This window comes from Diabrotica undecimpunctata, chromosome 6 (genome assembly GCF_040954645.1).
Source record: "Diabrotica undecimpunctata isolate CICGRU chromosome 6, icDiaUnde3, whole genome shotgun sequence".
Taxonomy (NCBI): domain Eukaryota; kingdom Metazoa; phylum Arthropoda; class Insecta; order Coleoptera; family Chrysomelidae; genus Diabrotica; species Diabrotica undecimpunctata.
In genome coordinates this window covers 78383783-78400672 of record NC_092808.1, presented here as the reverse complement: position 1 = coordinate 78400672, position 16890 = coordinate 78383783, and the positions used below count along the sequence as shown (strand labels likewise).

Here is a 16890-nt window from a genome sequence, read left to right as displayed (position 1 = left end):
GATGAGTGAATTTTCCCCTTAGATGGAGTGTGAGCCGTATGACTAAATCTGGGATACTAATACTCAAAAGCAAACTTAATTCCAAGCACATAGTAAAAGCAATAAACACATACGCAATACCACTTTTCACATACTCATTTGACTTTATAAAATGGTCGAATACGGAAACTGAAGAACTAATTAGACCAAATAGAACCGTGATAACTAAATAGGCATCAACTACCCCAAATCGTACATTCAACGCATGACACTACCACGCACACAAGGTGAGAGAAGAACATCGTGTTTTGGAAATATCATTCACTACTTAAAGATAAAAAACAGCAAAAAACAAAGACAAAAATATATAGAGCAGCAATTAGACCGGTGATAGCATACGTAGCGAAAGTAATATGTCTTACAAAAATAGATATAAAGAAAATAAAAATATAAATAAAAAGTAAAATATAAAGAAAAAGTAAGAATTATTAAAAGCAAAATGATAAAAATAAACAGCCCAATAAAGCCCGAACAAGGAGAATATAGAAGACTAATGAAGCATGAAATAAGAAATAGAAATAGGTATAACCGAAGGGGAAGACATAGTGAAATTTATTAATCCACACAGACTGAGATGGTTTGGACACATACAAAGAAAATAAAAAGACGCACTAATAAGGAAGATAACAAACCTGACCCCAGTAATAAACAGACCAAAAGAAAGACATGTTCGCATGTTTTAAATAACATTTTTGACGATTGACCATTTTTCATATAAATCCCACTAAAATATTTAATAATACCAGATAATTTAATTTTTAACTATCAACAAAAATCTAATATATGATTGCATGTATAAATTTAATGGTAATACGATATTCACAGATAGCGCCGCTAAGTACCTCTTTGTCGATAAAAATATTTAGATAATAAATATGTGTCATTTTTCAATGATATGTGTGGATTATGTTCTTGCAAATGCGTAACTATAATATATTCCGATTGACACAGCGGAGCAGTAAAATATTATACATAAAGATGTTGTTAAAGACATCTTTGCTTACTTGGTCTACTAGGTATTTGATAAAATTACTGTCTACACAACTTGGCAACTCAGTCAATGGATATAATGATAGAAAACTGTAATTTATATTAGGGTTTGAAAATATTACAGAGTCATCATGTAGAAATCTACGATTAAGTTAAAAAAATTACCACAGTAGTATGCCGCAGTAGAGCCATCTCTAGGATCAGAAACAAATTAATCGAGGGTGAAGATCAACCTTAAATGTATAAGAAGGAGGAATTCACAGAGAAAAGATGATAGTCCCATGGAGAGTGTTCACATCCAAGATTATCCTGAAGAAAACCTACCACAAGCACAACCTAGGTCATTTTTCAATTTCATGAAAAATTCCAGAAACTAAGGGTGGAGGAGTTATAGTCGTTGACCCCATAAGCAAATACCCTAAATCCGATGCGTCAACACCTGAACTATGATCGACCTGAATATAAAAGTGCAACTTGTGAATTATTGTTTTATTTTCCAATGTGTAATGCATTTCATTTTTATTAATTATTATTCAGTCTGATTTGAACCTTTGTACAGTGAAGTCTGATTTTAATATTGTAACTTTTAAGAACGTAATAAAGTTCTCTCGCATTTGTAAATTAAATAATTATTTTTTAAAAATCGTCGCTGAAGGGCAGAAACTATTAGTCGGGTGCAGTTTTACAGTAAAAAATTATGGAATGTGCCTTCTCCTCCCGAACCAGTATTGACTAAGTGGAGAACTTGCTAGGAAGCTGCAATTTTTTATGCTGAACATTTCGTCGCAATTAAGGAATTGTTTTTCGAATTTAACGTATAATTTAACAATTGTGCTGCTATTAAAAAAAAAAGGCACAAAATATTGATAAAATAACTTCATTGGCAAATCAGCTAACTTTTATGAAGACGCATTATAGGTTTATGTAAAAACCATAAATAATTTAGAAAAGCGGGGGACGTCTTTAACAAAATCGGCCGAAATAGAAACTTTAAATCAAACATTTCAAAAATTCCTGGTGAAATCGGTGATTTAGTTAAAAAGAAATTAATATACGTTCTAGAAAAAAATAACTGCTTTAAAATATTAAAGGAAATTTAAGAAAATTTTAATAGAAATTTGGAATTAGTTTTGGTATAGAATTTTCGGCATTAACAAGTTATTTTAAATACGGGCCAATTTTCTCTGTTGGTGTTAGAAGGAGTTTTTCAAGTTAAAAAAATATTTTTTCAGATCAAAAGAAAATATTACCTCGTAAAAACTTTGAAAAAACAGATGGTAGCTAATTATATTCGAAGATAAATGTGTAAGTCATATTGTAGGTTTATTTTAAATAAAAAACAAAAACTATTTTTTTTTCTTTGAAAGATAATATTTATAAAACCCACTAAAATAGAATAGAAAACATGTTATTTCTCGAAATGGCATTTTTTGAATTGATATGTGCATATCTTGCACATATTTTGCAATTTTTACTATATATATATATATATATATATATATATATATATATATATATATATATATATATATATATATATATATATATATATATATATATATATATATATATATTTCATTAAAATTAATCGTACATAAATCCGCTTTCTACTAATTTGTCTCTTTTAAATTTATTCTTGGAAAACCTCTTTTGATTCAAACGAGTACATACCGCTCTGTGAATCAGTGTAAAAATTTGCTGTTTAACACAGTAAATACCAGTTTTTAAAAGTATTTTACCATCACAAAGTGATTATTGTTGTGTAGAGTTTTTAACGTCAAGAGGTGTAATATTATTCAGTAAGAAATTGTTTATTAATACTTTTCTAACCAAAAGATTCAGCTGTGTTGACATTTTTTTGCCATATTCGACATAAGTCAGTCGTATCAAGGACTGGCTTGTCGAAGTTTTAGACAGGCAACCAGTAATGCAGATATGCGTTACAATTGCTGCCTATAACTCAAAACTTTAATACAATAAAACCAAAAATAGTTACTTTTGACTACATGAGTAACAACTTAAATCAATGTTCTCCTACAGTTAGCAACACCATGTCTGGAATCAACATCATCAGTATTAATCCAAATTCATATGCAACTGCTACTATGTCAAAACCCAAACCGAAATATCCCAAAAAAGATCAAGCAATATTAATACATGCTGAACCAAACTTATTACTACTCGACTACGTCAAAGCCATAGGTAACATTGTTAGTCCCAAAAACATATGCTTCGCCTCAAGAATTTCCAATAATCGGATATGCATCTACTTAACAAATTCTGAACTCGTCAAACATATTTTAACAGAATATCCTACGATTATAATCAACTCTGTAGAACTACCCGTAAGAAGACTGGTAACCCCAGCCAAGAGACTAATAATCTCCAACGTCTGTCCATCAACACCTCATGAAATTATAGAAAAACACCTTCAAGATCTAGGTCTTTAACTTGCTTCGCCAGTGTCACATATCAAAGCTGGAATCCTCGGTGATGAATTTACGCATATTTTGAGCTTCAGAAGACAGGTATACGTTACTACAACTACAGATAGCCTCGAAATCAAAACATCATTAATAATTCCATTCGACAATAATGCATACAGAATATTTCTCTCTACTGACAAAATGGCATGTTTTCTATGCAAAAAACATGGACTTACAGCAAATAACTGTCAAAATCCCCCTAGCAATCCTCTTCCAAATGAACAAACGTCCCCAGCTGAACCCATCCCTGCTACCCCAATATCAAACAATATGGCACCACCAAACACAACACAAAATTCGGTTCCCAGTCAACAGATAAAAACTGTCGATGTCCAACTGGACCAGATTCATTTAGTTAAGAAGAAACAAGAAGAAATTAAAACATTGATACTTAAAAACTCAAAAGCTACTAGTGTTTTTAATTTTTGGAACCTATCAATAATAGTATTGATTATAATAATTTTTGCATATTTTGGTATTAAATGTATAAGAAGAACGAAATCACAAAGAAAAAATGATAGTCCCATGGAAAGTGTTTACATCCAAGATTATCCTGAAGAAAACCTACCACAAGCACAACCTAGGTCATTTTTCAATTCCATAAAAAATTCCAGAAACTAAGGGTGGAGGAGGTATAGTCGTTGACCCCATAAGCAAATACCCTAAATCCGATGCGTCAGCACCTGAACTATGATGGACCTGAACATAAAAGTGCAACTTGTGAATTATTGTTTTATTTTCCAATGTGTAATGCATTTTATTTTTATTAATTATTATTTGGTCTGATTTGAACCTTTGTACAGTGAAGTCTGATTTTAATATTGTAACTTTTAAGAACGTAATAAAGTTCTCTCGCATTTGTAAATTAAATAATTATTTTTTAAAAATCGTCCCTGAAGGGCAGAAACTATTAGTCGGGTGCAGTTGTACAGTAAAAAATTGTGGAATGTGCCTTCTCCTCCCGAACCAGTATTGACAAAGTGGAGAACTTGCTAGGAAGCTGCAATTTTTTATGCTGAACATCTCGTCGCAATTAAGGAATTGTTTTTCGAATTTAACGTACAATCTAACAATTGTGTTGCTGTTATAAAGGCACAAAATATTGTTAAAACAACTTCATTGGCAAATCCGCTAACTTTTATGAAGACGCATTATAGGTTTATAGTAAAAACCATAAATAATTTAAAAAAGCGGGGGACGTCTTTAACAAAATCGGCCGAAATAGAAACTTTAAAGCAAACATTTCAAAAGTTCCTGGTGAAATCGGTAATTTAGTTAAAAAGAAATTAATATACGTTCTAGAAAAAAATATCGGCTTTATAATATTGAAGGAAATTTACGAAATTTTTCTTATTTATACATTTATTAAAGTATTCGCCGTCAGAGACGTCTAAATTTCCAGTAATAGAATTCCAGATTATTCCAATACCATTTACTAAACCGCGTTTTAGGCGTTTATTATATGGTACTGTGTCAGAGGTTATTTCTTTATATTTTAAGTTAACGGAGTTTGAGATTTGTTTTAGCAGACTAACATGTGTCTGTACTTCGGCTTGAAAGGCAAGTTTTCTCGGTGTATCCACGTTAATAGATTTTTCTAATAGGTTATCCTAAATTCTGTCATTGTTGGATATTGCAGTTTAGATAGGGAATAATTCTTTGTAAACAAGTAAAGTCCATTTGTCGTTAGATATTCGTATAGTTCCTTTTACATGAAAAAAGATTCCAATCGTGTTATTAATGGAAGTGAGGATTTGGGAATGGACGATAGAAAGAAGTCCATAGAATCTGTAAAGGAAAATTATTCAAAATAAGGTTTTAGTCTGTCAAAATTTACTTTAGAGGTTTGGTTAGTTTTGGGGTTGAGGATAATTGCGGAATTTGTAAAAACTTCTTGAATTTCGAAAGGTCCATTAAAAAGATTATCCGATTTTGATTTAATTTGGGATTCTTTTACGTAAACTTTGTCACCAATTTTAAAATCAGGTCTTCGTTCTGAAATATTCTCGTCAAATCTTACTTTCGCCTTTTCTTTCTGTCTTTCTGTTTTTGCTCTGGCTACTTTGTAAAAATATTCCATGCGATTATTCAGGTCTCGAATATATTTACTCATTAGTGTTTTTTGATTGTATAGAGTTTCTGGTGGTCGGCCTGCAGTGTGCCCAAATATAAGTTCATATGGTGTAAAACCGTGGGTCTTATTTTTTGTGTTGTTATAGCATATTATTGCATAAGGAAGTATAGTGAAGGGATGATCGTTTGGGTTCTCGGCTTGATTTGCTCTAATCATTTCTGAGAGTATGGCATTAAATCTTTCTACAGATCCATTAGATTGTGGATGGTTAACAGTAGAAAATGTTAGTTTTTGTCGTATACTTCGCATAGATCTTTGATTATAGCATTCTCGAATTCTCGACCGCAGTCACAAATGAATTCTTATTGGTGTTCCATAGTGATGAAAGAAGAGTAGGAGTGTCTTGACTACTGTTACTGCCTTTTTGTCTTCCAAAGGATAGGCTTGCGTAAATTTTATCAATTCGTCACGAATAATTAAAGCGTAGTGCCTAGTAGGGTATTCGAATATATCCATATTTATTCTTTCGAATGGTGTTTTTGGAGTTTCTGTTATGACTAGTGGTCCACTTAAATTTTTCCTGCAAAACTTAACTTTTTGGCAAATTTCACATGTTTTTACAAATTTCTCTACATCTCTTGTTAAATTCTTCCAATTGTATTTCTGCTTTATTCTTCTGACAGTTTCGTTTATTCCTCGATGTAAATTATTTTTATCACAATGGTAATGATCTTAAATTTGAGGGATTTCGTCTTCGCTGGCTGTTTTAATTATATTTTGACAGATTCTTAATTTTAATTCTTTGTCACCAAAAATACAAGAAAATATCTCTAGGATAGGTAGTTCGAGATTATTTTCGACACAATATATTTTTGATTCATCGAATTGATCTTTATTTGTAAAATGGTATAATAAAATATTTTCGATCTTTTACAGTTTTGTTGTGTACAATATTAATTCTTCGGTTACTATATTCCATGTTTTGTCATTCATTATTTTCTCGTGGAGTTCTTCAAGTTTATTTTGCCAAAAAAATGTAACAATATTTTTGTTGGATTTGTCTAATAAGTCCGTATTCGATGTTTCAATTTTAGAATAATCGATTATTGACTTAGTTCTATATAGTTCGATAAACTTGTCAAGTTCTTCGGACATTTTTTCTATATTTTCTTCATCGTCGTCTTCGTTTTCTTGAATTTCCGTGTCATCTGTGCTGTGTGTGTGTGTGTGTGTGTGTGTGTGTGTGTGTGTGTGTGTGTGTGTGTGTGTGTGTGTGTGTTTCGGATATTGACTTCGAAATATATGGTTTCGTTGGCTTAAGAGTGTTTTATTTGATTTTCGACTTCACTTTGAACAGATTTTGGTTTCAATTATTGTATTTCAGATGAGTTGTTATGAACTTTGCTGATATCTTTTCGTTTTTTTAAATAAACACTTATACATCACGTTTTTTCTTCTGTATATGTGTGTTCCTCCCATAATTTCGCAAAATCGATTTTAAAGTGTATTTCATTACATTCGAACTTTGAAATAAAATTATTGAAAGAAAAACATTACCTTTGTGAGACACAATAACTTTCTTTTGTATTCCAATTGAATTTGTAAAAAGTTTCGGGAACTCTGAAAAGACTCGTGTATTCTTACTGTTTCGTAGATATATAGCAATTATGTTAAAACTTGTAGAACATCTTTTAGTATCAGCGTGGCTAAAAGCATTTTAAAACTGTTATAATATAAATGTACCTTCTTTTATCTATAGTATTGTGTGGATATTAAAATAAAAATATGTTTATTTATTTACATATGAACTTAACCGCAAAAGTTTTGCACCACCTAAAATTGGGCTCATGTTATAGTTGATTTTCTCATGAATGGAATAATGGATTTCGCTCATCTTTTTTTTAATTTAGATTTTTTCCCTTATATTTACACCGATGGACAAAGGTTTACTCAAATTTCTCTTTTGGGCTTACACCGGGTGAAAGAAACAAAAACGTTTTCTTGTTTTAATTTTAAGGCGCCCTAAGAATGGGATACAAGGCTGGGTATACATCGAAATCATCTAGTCTGACCACCATTACAAGAAGTTAAAGTATTACAATTGGATGTAGATATAGAACAGGGAACCAAGCATCATCAAGTATCAACTAAGAAAATCAATCAAATTGATTGTCATCAGTTAGTATAGTATAGGTAATTTATACTTTTGTTGTCTGAAAGCAGTTTATCATTCATAAAATAAATATGCTACTTGGTTCCTTTTTAAAAAATTTAATTTCATAATTTTGTATACAATTTTAAAAAGAACCAGTTACTTGGTTTCATCTATAAATAGAAATATTTTTTTTATAACGAAACATAAAATATTTTGATTGATAAAGTAGCAACAAGCGGGTTTCAGTCAACACAAGAAAATGTTAAGTCACCAAATAAAACAGGTTAATTTTCCAACAAAGTAATGTGGTTCCTTGTACAAAAACGTAAAAACAATATTTAATGCTACAAACGGGTATCAAAAAAGGTAAAAGAAAATAAAAAAATGGTACACATTCGCATAATCTTTTGGCCCATACAATATTTGCTGAAATTTTATGGCTTTTTCTATATCGCTAAATCCAGCGTCATTGGGCAGAAAACTGTGGCCGGATACGAAAAAAATTATTGTTATCTTGTTTAATGTAGGGTGATTATGTAAGGCATGCTTCAGCAATAAATATTTTAATGCTGCGGTTTTGGTTGCCACATGAATCGGACCAAGAAAGAATTGCTTTGATCTCGGGGCCTAGATGGAGATCTATATACTTTTTAAACAAGATCCAACCTCCTGTGATCCTTGTCTGGCGACACCTTCTGGCCAAATAAAACAGTGGACTTTGTTGGTTGTGGCTGTATGTATCCCGAAGTTGTACAAACAAATCTGCCGCTTTTAGAAAATAATGTTTGGTTGGAGGTTTTGGTATTGGTAACGTTTTCTCAAGATCAAATGTTATAGTTTCCACAAGTTGATTAGATTTTGCTTCATTAAAATATTCTTTCATTTACTTTCTAGTTTGTTCGGCTGCTTCCAAGTGTTCTTAATGTCGTTGGTTAAAATTTTCTACATCACTAACGATATTTGAAGCCGCTGATTTTGCAGAAAAAGTATCAAATTTATTACATGTATCTTTTTTTAAAGTTTTGCGTGTAATATTAAACTCGGTGTAGAAAATACGCCTATAATATGAAAAGCTTACAGGACTATTGCTTTCTGATTTATAAAGGTTATACATTTTTTCAAGTGTCATGTCAGTAGGTAAATATTCTCTCTCTGTTTGAGTTCGTCGGTAATGAGATTTCTACCTTGGAATTTTGTTAATATGTGCCATAACCTCTTCAATTTTCATTTCAGAAAACTTTTCATGATGTTGATGCTCACTGCGGTTATCTTCTAAGTCTAATACTCTCGATTTTTTAAGTGCTGTATTTGCGCGTTTGGTGGATATTCCCAGGGTTTTTACGAACATATCGCGGCACACCGTAAACCTATTCATCGTGTAAGTTCTTGAATGCAATCTTAGATGACTACCTTGAATATGGTTTCTTCGTCCGTTAACTGAGTTTTCTTGAACCAAGGCGAATAAGTCATGTTTGAAGATCATAACTTCCTACATTCTAGTATTTATCAGAAATTTCTCTGCGAATGTAAGTATTAATTTTTGTGTAACATCTTTCTTTACATTTACATTAATAGTCAATAAACTGTTTAGAATCTACGTGTAACCCTCTTTTAGAAATATATGCTTTATTGGTGTTTTTTAAAGTTGTCCGAATTGCTTTGGTTTGTCCAATGTACTTCCGTTTTTTTCCTTTTCTTGGTCTTCCTTTCCAATGCTCTTCATGGTTTACTTGTTGAGGATAATTTTCGTTGTTAGAATCGTGTCCCGTATTTGCACTGCTGTCTGATGAATCATGGGTACTTTCTGGATATGAGGTTTCATCATTTTGAAAATCAGGATCTGCAATATTGTCGTCAAAGTCACTATCCTCAGATAAATCGGTGTTCCGGCATTCCATGGTTGTGATATGAGCCTTAGCTGTACTATTGTCCTCACTTGCACCGTTTTGCTTACCACTTGGATAACTATCTTTGTTGTTACCTTAGCTATGATTATCCTGAAACAAAGTTATAATAGGTAAGTGGCATATTTATACGGTAACCAGTATTTTTTTCCAACTGACTATAAAAAAACGGTATCTAAACATATTTTGAATTATTACAAATTACCAAAGTAATTATATCTGACTACCTAATTTGTGTTCATCAAATAAGATGATTAGGAATATTATCGTGCAAATCCTACTTTAAAAAACATCTTCTCAGCAGAATACGATACATCTAGATACCTATGTGCACATTACTTCGGATTCCATAAATCATTTCTGAACAAAGAACCAATAAGAAGAGAATCCATGGTATTCCTACTCGACATTTTAGAACATGGAACCAAACAACAATAAAAAGTACCGAAGCCCCACATTTCACTTAAGTTCATTATTGAAAAAGGAACCACGTAACATATTTGAGGTTATTAAATGCATATAAAAATGTAATAATTTGTAAACTTACCTGCTGTTTATGATGTGCATTGGATGGTCCTGGCAATATTTCAGAGGCTTTTAAAATATTTAATATTTGTTTTCCACGCGACATTCTTATAAACTTTAACATGATTTCGAAATCATTAAAACGTGTTCTAAAAACTGTGGATCTTTGTTCTAAAAATACCATTTCGCAAAACTATATAAGAACATAGACCTTTTGTCAATAGATAGGGGTATTATTTAAGATTTATATTCTGGAGCTGGGTGCAGGGGTAGTGTAGAAACTAATATATCTACATCCAATTATAGCAAGTAACTCCTATTTTAATTCTTTTTTATAGGCCAGTAAAATTGGACAATTACCCTTGAGAAAAAATATTTTTGTTTCGCAAAAGCAGAAAATTTAATTATTATTTATTAATTTGTGGATAATTGCAGAATCTGTTTAATATTTTAAAAATTAACAAAAATTCTTCTTCTGACTGTTCAAAGAATATGCGGTAAGATAAAAGAGATCTCGTTATATGTTAAATCAATTTAAATAACTTGACTGGTCTATTTTAAACTCTTTAAATGTTTTGGAAAAATTGGGATTCTAAGGAAAATATTACGTTGTCAGCGTCTATGATTGAACTTGAAGTTATTTGCAATGTTGTAGTTTATACATATCTTGCTCTAACGGTAGATAATTTCTGCAATCAACAACGTCGTCACAAATTACGGCGATGTAGCTGGCAATAACACCATTGTTTGGCTAGCTATTTTATTGTCTGTTATGTGTAAGTTGGTTTCATAAGCGAACTGACAGTTTCATAAAGCATAGAACAGAATTGTAATGATGTTATTAGTAAAGGAGCTTTTACGTTTACGTTTTTTGTGAATAGTAAGTAATTTAGTTTATTTCAATTTGGCAACAAAAAATAAATGACTGACAGTAGTATAGTGAACCGTATATCAACAAGAAACGTCACAGTTTAACACCAGAAAAAAAACTATGATCGGAAATGTGTTTGAACGACTTGGAGCCAGAGAACAAAATATAAATTTATGCGATATAGTTATATTATGTATTTTTTTTACAAAAGTTTCCTAAGCTAGTGTGTACAGAGTAATTAAAACAGACGATGAAACAAATAATAATAATACTTTAATGTTTGAGACAAAAGGAATGCAATAAATTAAATTTAATAAGACACCCAAACAGACTATTCGTCGTGAAGTACATGAATTTTATTTCAAACAGAAATTACCAACTATAAAAAATTGCTTCTTCTCTTCACTCTAATAAAAATATTCCAAAAATATCAAGACGTGTTTTGTTACGTACTTTACATGAAATGAATTTTAAAGGTACTCCAAGAGAAAGGGGTACCCCTATTGAAAAATAAGAAATTAGATTATGTCGCAGAAAGTATCTAAAAAAATAGCAGAAAAGAGATAGAAAAAAAACATACTATACAGATAAAATCTGGTTAAATCAAGGACATATTCTGACAAAAATTTGGCAGAATTTAAATGTGAAAATCAAGCGACAAGCTGTCCTTACTGGTCTATCAACCGGTTTAAAAGCCTCTTCTGGAAAGCGAAAACGCCTTATTATTAGCCATATTGGTAGCGACTAAGGATTTGTTGAAGGACGTATAAATGCATTAATTTCTAAAAAACTGGAGATTACCATGATTAAATGGATACAGATCATTATGAAAAATGATTTTCAGGTATTCTGCTAGAAATCGGACCAGAATCTGTTATTGTTATGGATAACGTATCCTTATTACTGCCAGCGTGTAGAACAGATACCAACCACTAAATGGAAACAAGCCGAGATTGCGTATTGGCTTACTAAAAAACATATAAAATTCAATGATCGCATTTTGAAAATCGAATTACTAAACTTAGCACAATGCCATAAAGATAAATATATTAAATATGTAGTAGATGAAATGACACGCGAACGAGGCGTAATTTTAGTTCGATTGTCGCCATACCATTGTGAGTTAAACCCGATAAAACGTATCTGGACTCAAATAATAATGACGTAGCAAGGAATAATGTTATAAATTCAATTATGTAAAAAATCTGTTTAATAGTACGTTCAGCAATGTGACCTTGCAGTCTTGGATACAATGTATTGAGCATATAATGAAATAAGAGCACAATTACCATGGAACCAGTAGTTGTGGATCTATGCGAAGATACTACTGATGTATATGAAGATGGCTCAGATTGGATTATGTATATTGTTAGTTATTATTTGCTAGAACATATATTTTATATTGTATAGAAATGAATATTCAGTTAAGGTGACCTATTTATTGCTATGGTTTGTTTTTTCACCAAGAGGAGTAATTCAAATTTACCACGCCGTAATGCTTGTTTGTAATTGCTCTAACTGCAGACAAGTTGACTCCACTAAATTATGACATTTTGACGCTAATGACGTTTATGAAATTTTAAAATTTAAAATTTATATCGACGATTTTTTGTATTATCTTCGTTATTTCTTTAATTTTTAGATTATTCGTTTGCATTTATATAAAAAACAGTTCTTTTCAGAACTATCTAGCGACGTATTAGTGCTATTAAGATAACAATATGGATTAGATGCCAAGAACTAGTGGTAATTATCCTTCTCCACCTAAAAGGCGCCGAGTAGATTTGGGTCATTTATTATCACATGAAAAATAATGAAATATAAACATGTAGAAACAAATAAAAATTGATAATCCTGGAATGAAAATAACAGCCATGGTAGCAAAAATAAAGCAGACAACAGGTTAGCTTTGCAGAATAGTTATTGTTAAAATCGAGACTCACTATAGTAATGTGCTAATTTTAGGTGTTGCGAATACACCTATTGCAAACTATTTACAGAACAATTAAGGAAAATAAGAAGACTGGAACAATAAGATGTCCTAAAACCATTGGCGGTCGACCTTCTATCCTTGCAACATACGATGAAAGAGTTAAAACATCTGTACGGCAAAGAGTACACAGCTTTTTTTTCACGAATGGAATGCCCACGTTAATTAAAATTTTAAGTGAAATTAACAACTTTCCAGATCTTCCAAAAATGTGTCGTTCATTATATAATATATAAATTCTTGAAGCAATTCAATTATTTTAAGTAAGTAAATATGGTAAATATAGTCACAATTATATATTAAATAAAACGTGCAATCCAAAAAATATAATATGTCTGAGTTAGGGCATCAATTAGAATATAAATAGCTTTATTCTAATTAGACCAGGGCGGATCTGTTTTGAAGTGGATATGAAAGGTGACATTCGGATTTTTGCAGAAAAAGTAACATAATAAAAGTTTAATAATTAAATAATAATTGATTTATGCTTCCTCTCAAACATGACTATAACCGATTTTTTTATATTGTTTTTGCTTATAACTTTTAAACTATTCATTTTGGATAAATATTTAATATATTTTAATTAAATAATCTATGGGATATTATAATGGGGTTTTAATTCGGAACCCCATAGAAGATTATATCCGAATCTATAAACGTAAACGTAAACGTCAGCAAACGTAAACACACCACCTCCCTGGTTAATACCTTTGCCTACTTTAAATTTAGAACTTTTATCATATCATAAATCTGAAACTAATCCATACATATTTATAAGCAATTATAATAGAATACTTTCTTATTTTCCTGAATATATCCAAGTTTACACAGATGCATCTAAAACAACTTCTGGTGTAGGATTATCATTTGTTATAAGAGACATAATAAAAAGTTTCAAATTGCCCACAGAATCCACTGTGATAACTGGAGAAATGTATGCAATATACAGAGCTCTAAATCACATACAAACAGTCAAACCAGAAAAATTCCTTATTATTACTGACTCAATCAATTCCCTCCATATACTGTCAAAAATATACACTTGCAACCCGATTGCTAAATTAATTAAAAACAAGATGCAGCAGCTGGAAAACAAAACGTTAGTCTTCTTGTGGGTACCATCACATATAGGCATTAAAGAAAACGAACTAGCTGAAATAATGCTCGAGAAATAGCAAATTCCCCAAATATCTGACCGATAATAAAACCATTAGCAGAAGATCTCAATCCGTACTAAACAAAAGCTGATATATAATTGGACTAAATGTTGGGAAGAAAAATCCTCAAAGTTAAAAGAAATTAAACCAAATTTTTGACGATGGACTAACAACATCCCTAGCCGTTTTCTTCAGGTTGTATTAAGGTCGATTCTCACTATACGTTCCGTTTACTTTCCATACCCGTTCCATATACCTCCCATTATTTTAACCACAATTCTCACTAGACGTCGCGTTTACTTACAATAAGTCTGGTTTTTCTCAATGAACTTTAAATTAGAGTGGAAACAACTTCCACATTCAGTTGTGTAGACAAAAATTACTTTTTCTGAGTCATCCCGTATCACAGTTGCTAAGATTTTGCATTATACACATAAACAAACAAATAATTTAAAATTTATTCGGCATCGAGTTCCTTGACAATAGCTGACCAAATATTGTCTAAATGAATTATTTGATATTTGATATATGAATATTTTTTATTTTCAAAATCATATAAGGCATTATTTTGCCTGACAAGTTCTATCAATTTTTCGTCATTCATATTTATCTTAACAACTTAGACTGAACCGCGATGTAATAATATTCGCACTATCCATACCGTACCCGACACATCGCAGCTTGTCGCAGAAAAAATACGTGGCCGGTGATCTTGAACGCGAGGCTTCGGGAATGGTAGGTAAACGGAACGGAAAGTGGGCATATATTATATGATTTGTGTTTAATAATATTTTATGTAAATGGAAAGCCACGGATATGGAAAGTAAACGGAACGTATAGTGAGAATCGACGTTTAACCAGACTCCGATTAGGACACAGCAAACTCACACATGAATATCTCATGAAGAAGAAACCTCAACCAAAATGTACGAGTTGTGACGTGACGTGCCGTTAACAGTGAAGCACGTATTAACGGAGTGTCCCAAATATAGTGCTGAAAGACTAACTAATAAAATGCCATCAGTTATAAGAGATATTTTTAGTGGGTGTACCAGTGAAAATATTGTGAAATTTTTAAGAGACTGTAACATATTGAACCACATGTAAGTATGTTATTTATTTGTTATTTGTAATCATTATTGTTGACATTAAATTCATCCGCTAATAAACAATATGGTTGATGCGGCTGCCTTTAAATAAAAAAAAAATATTTGTTTTTGTTAATGCGCTGATGAAATATTGAAAAATTCCATTGGATTTTAAATATAATTTTATTACGAATATATCGCTTTCGTATAAGTTCCGGACGATTTTCTTCTACAATGTGATAAATAAACTCTAAAAATTCTTTAACTTCTTCATAAAAATCCAACAATTGTAATTAGAAAAATAAAAAAATATATATTGGAAGTGAATTGGAAAAAATTATTATTCAAACATAAACAAAGTTAGGTTAGACTCGACGTATGAGGTTGTCCGATACTGATTACTGGATTACCACGAGATAATCAATCAAAAAGGAACATGTATTTGGTGACTTTTCTAGCAAATTTCTTGGGTGTGAATCTGTCTTTTTATTTTACTCCTCCTGGTTAAAAACAAACTCTAGTACTGTTTTTCGTACCAAGAATTGTTTAAGTAATTCCGTTTTACCTGTGCTAAAAGTTACTAGACGACCCTTTTTCTAAGCCCATGTCATTAAATCTCATTAGGCAATGGGAATTAAATTTAATCCTTGACCCAGTCATAAGTTCATAATAAAATAAAAATTTTATGGCAATTTGACATAATGTAGCAAATTTGCTACGACCTAATTTTATTACAAAAAATATTGCTGTGCAATAACTAAAATCATAAATAAATAAATAAAACTGATACTACTTACCTTTACAATAAAATAAAGCAATTAAAAATAATTCTAATTTTAATAAACTAAGTAATTTTTAATTAAAAACAGATATATATTTCCAACGGTTATGTACTCACGTGTAGCTGACTACAACTAAACAAAATAGCCGATTAAAGTCGCTGCATATTTAGTTTTCGCCTTTATCAGCTGATTCAATTGGGTTGTAACAAAATAGATACGGCACGCAGTAAACGGAAATATAATAGATATGACGAATATCTGAGAACAAAAATGGTTGTATCTAATTTGATACACCAGGCAGTGTAGGGTTAAGAAGGATTAATTTCCTTCATCTAAGTCATCTATAAAATAAGATAATATTTTTTATGACAATCAATTCGTTTTAAAATAGTGTTTATTTAAAAAAACCGCACGCATTGGACTCGTGGATTTTCTTTCCCTTCAATTCTGCAAAGGTCTACATTAAATAATATAACGTTAGCACTAAAGCGTCGTAATATTTCCGACAGAGTCACAAGTTATACATACCATAACTTATAATCTCACCATTAATATTAATTTCCTAAATTTTTATAGTTTTACCGTGTATAATTGTGAAATATATCAATTAGTAGCTTAATTACAGTTTAATAAACTTCTGCAAACTATAGATTGCCTTATAGGTATTAAAGAAATGCTTGCAATTATTTCCTCGGTTTAAATTATATCTGCCAGCTTTCAAAAGTCAAAGGTTTTTGTTTGATGCAGAAAGCGATACACTTATTTTATGAATCGTAGCATGTTAGAAAGATTATAAATATAGCTTCGGGACTAGTTTGGGATGCAGCTC

At 31.1% G+C, this 16890-nt stretch overlaps 1 long non-coding RNA gene across 1 annotated transcript in view; it reads right to left on the bottom strand.

Annotated features, from left to right (window-relative positions):
- The window catches only part of LOC140442693 (uncharacterized), a 40497-nt gene extending 24314 nt beyond the window's left edge, over positions 1-16183 (bottom strand). Inside the window, exons 1-2 of the long non-coding RNA XR_011951114.1 lie at positions 16077-16183; positions 7147-7295 (exon numbers count right to left, since the gene is read on the bottom strand). This is a non-coding gene — a long non-coding RNA (uncharacterized lncRNA). The remainder of the gene's footprint in view (positions 1-7146; positions 7296-16076) is intronic.
- Between the last annotated feature and the right edge of the window lie 707 nt (positions 16184-16890).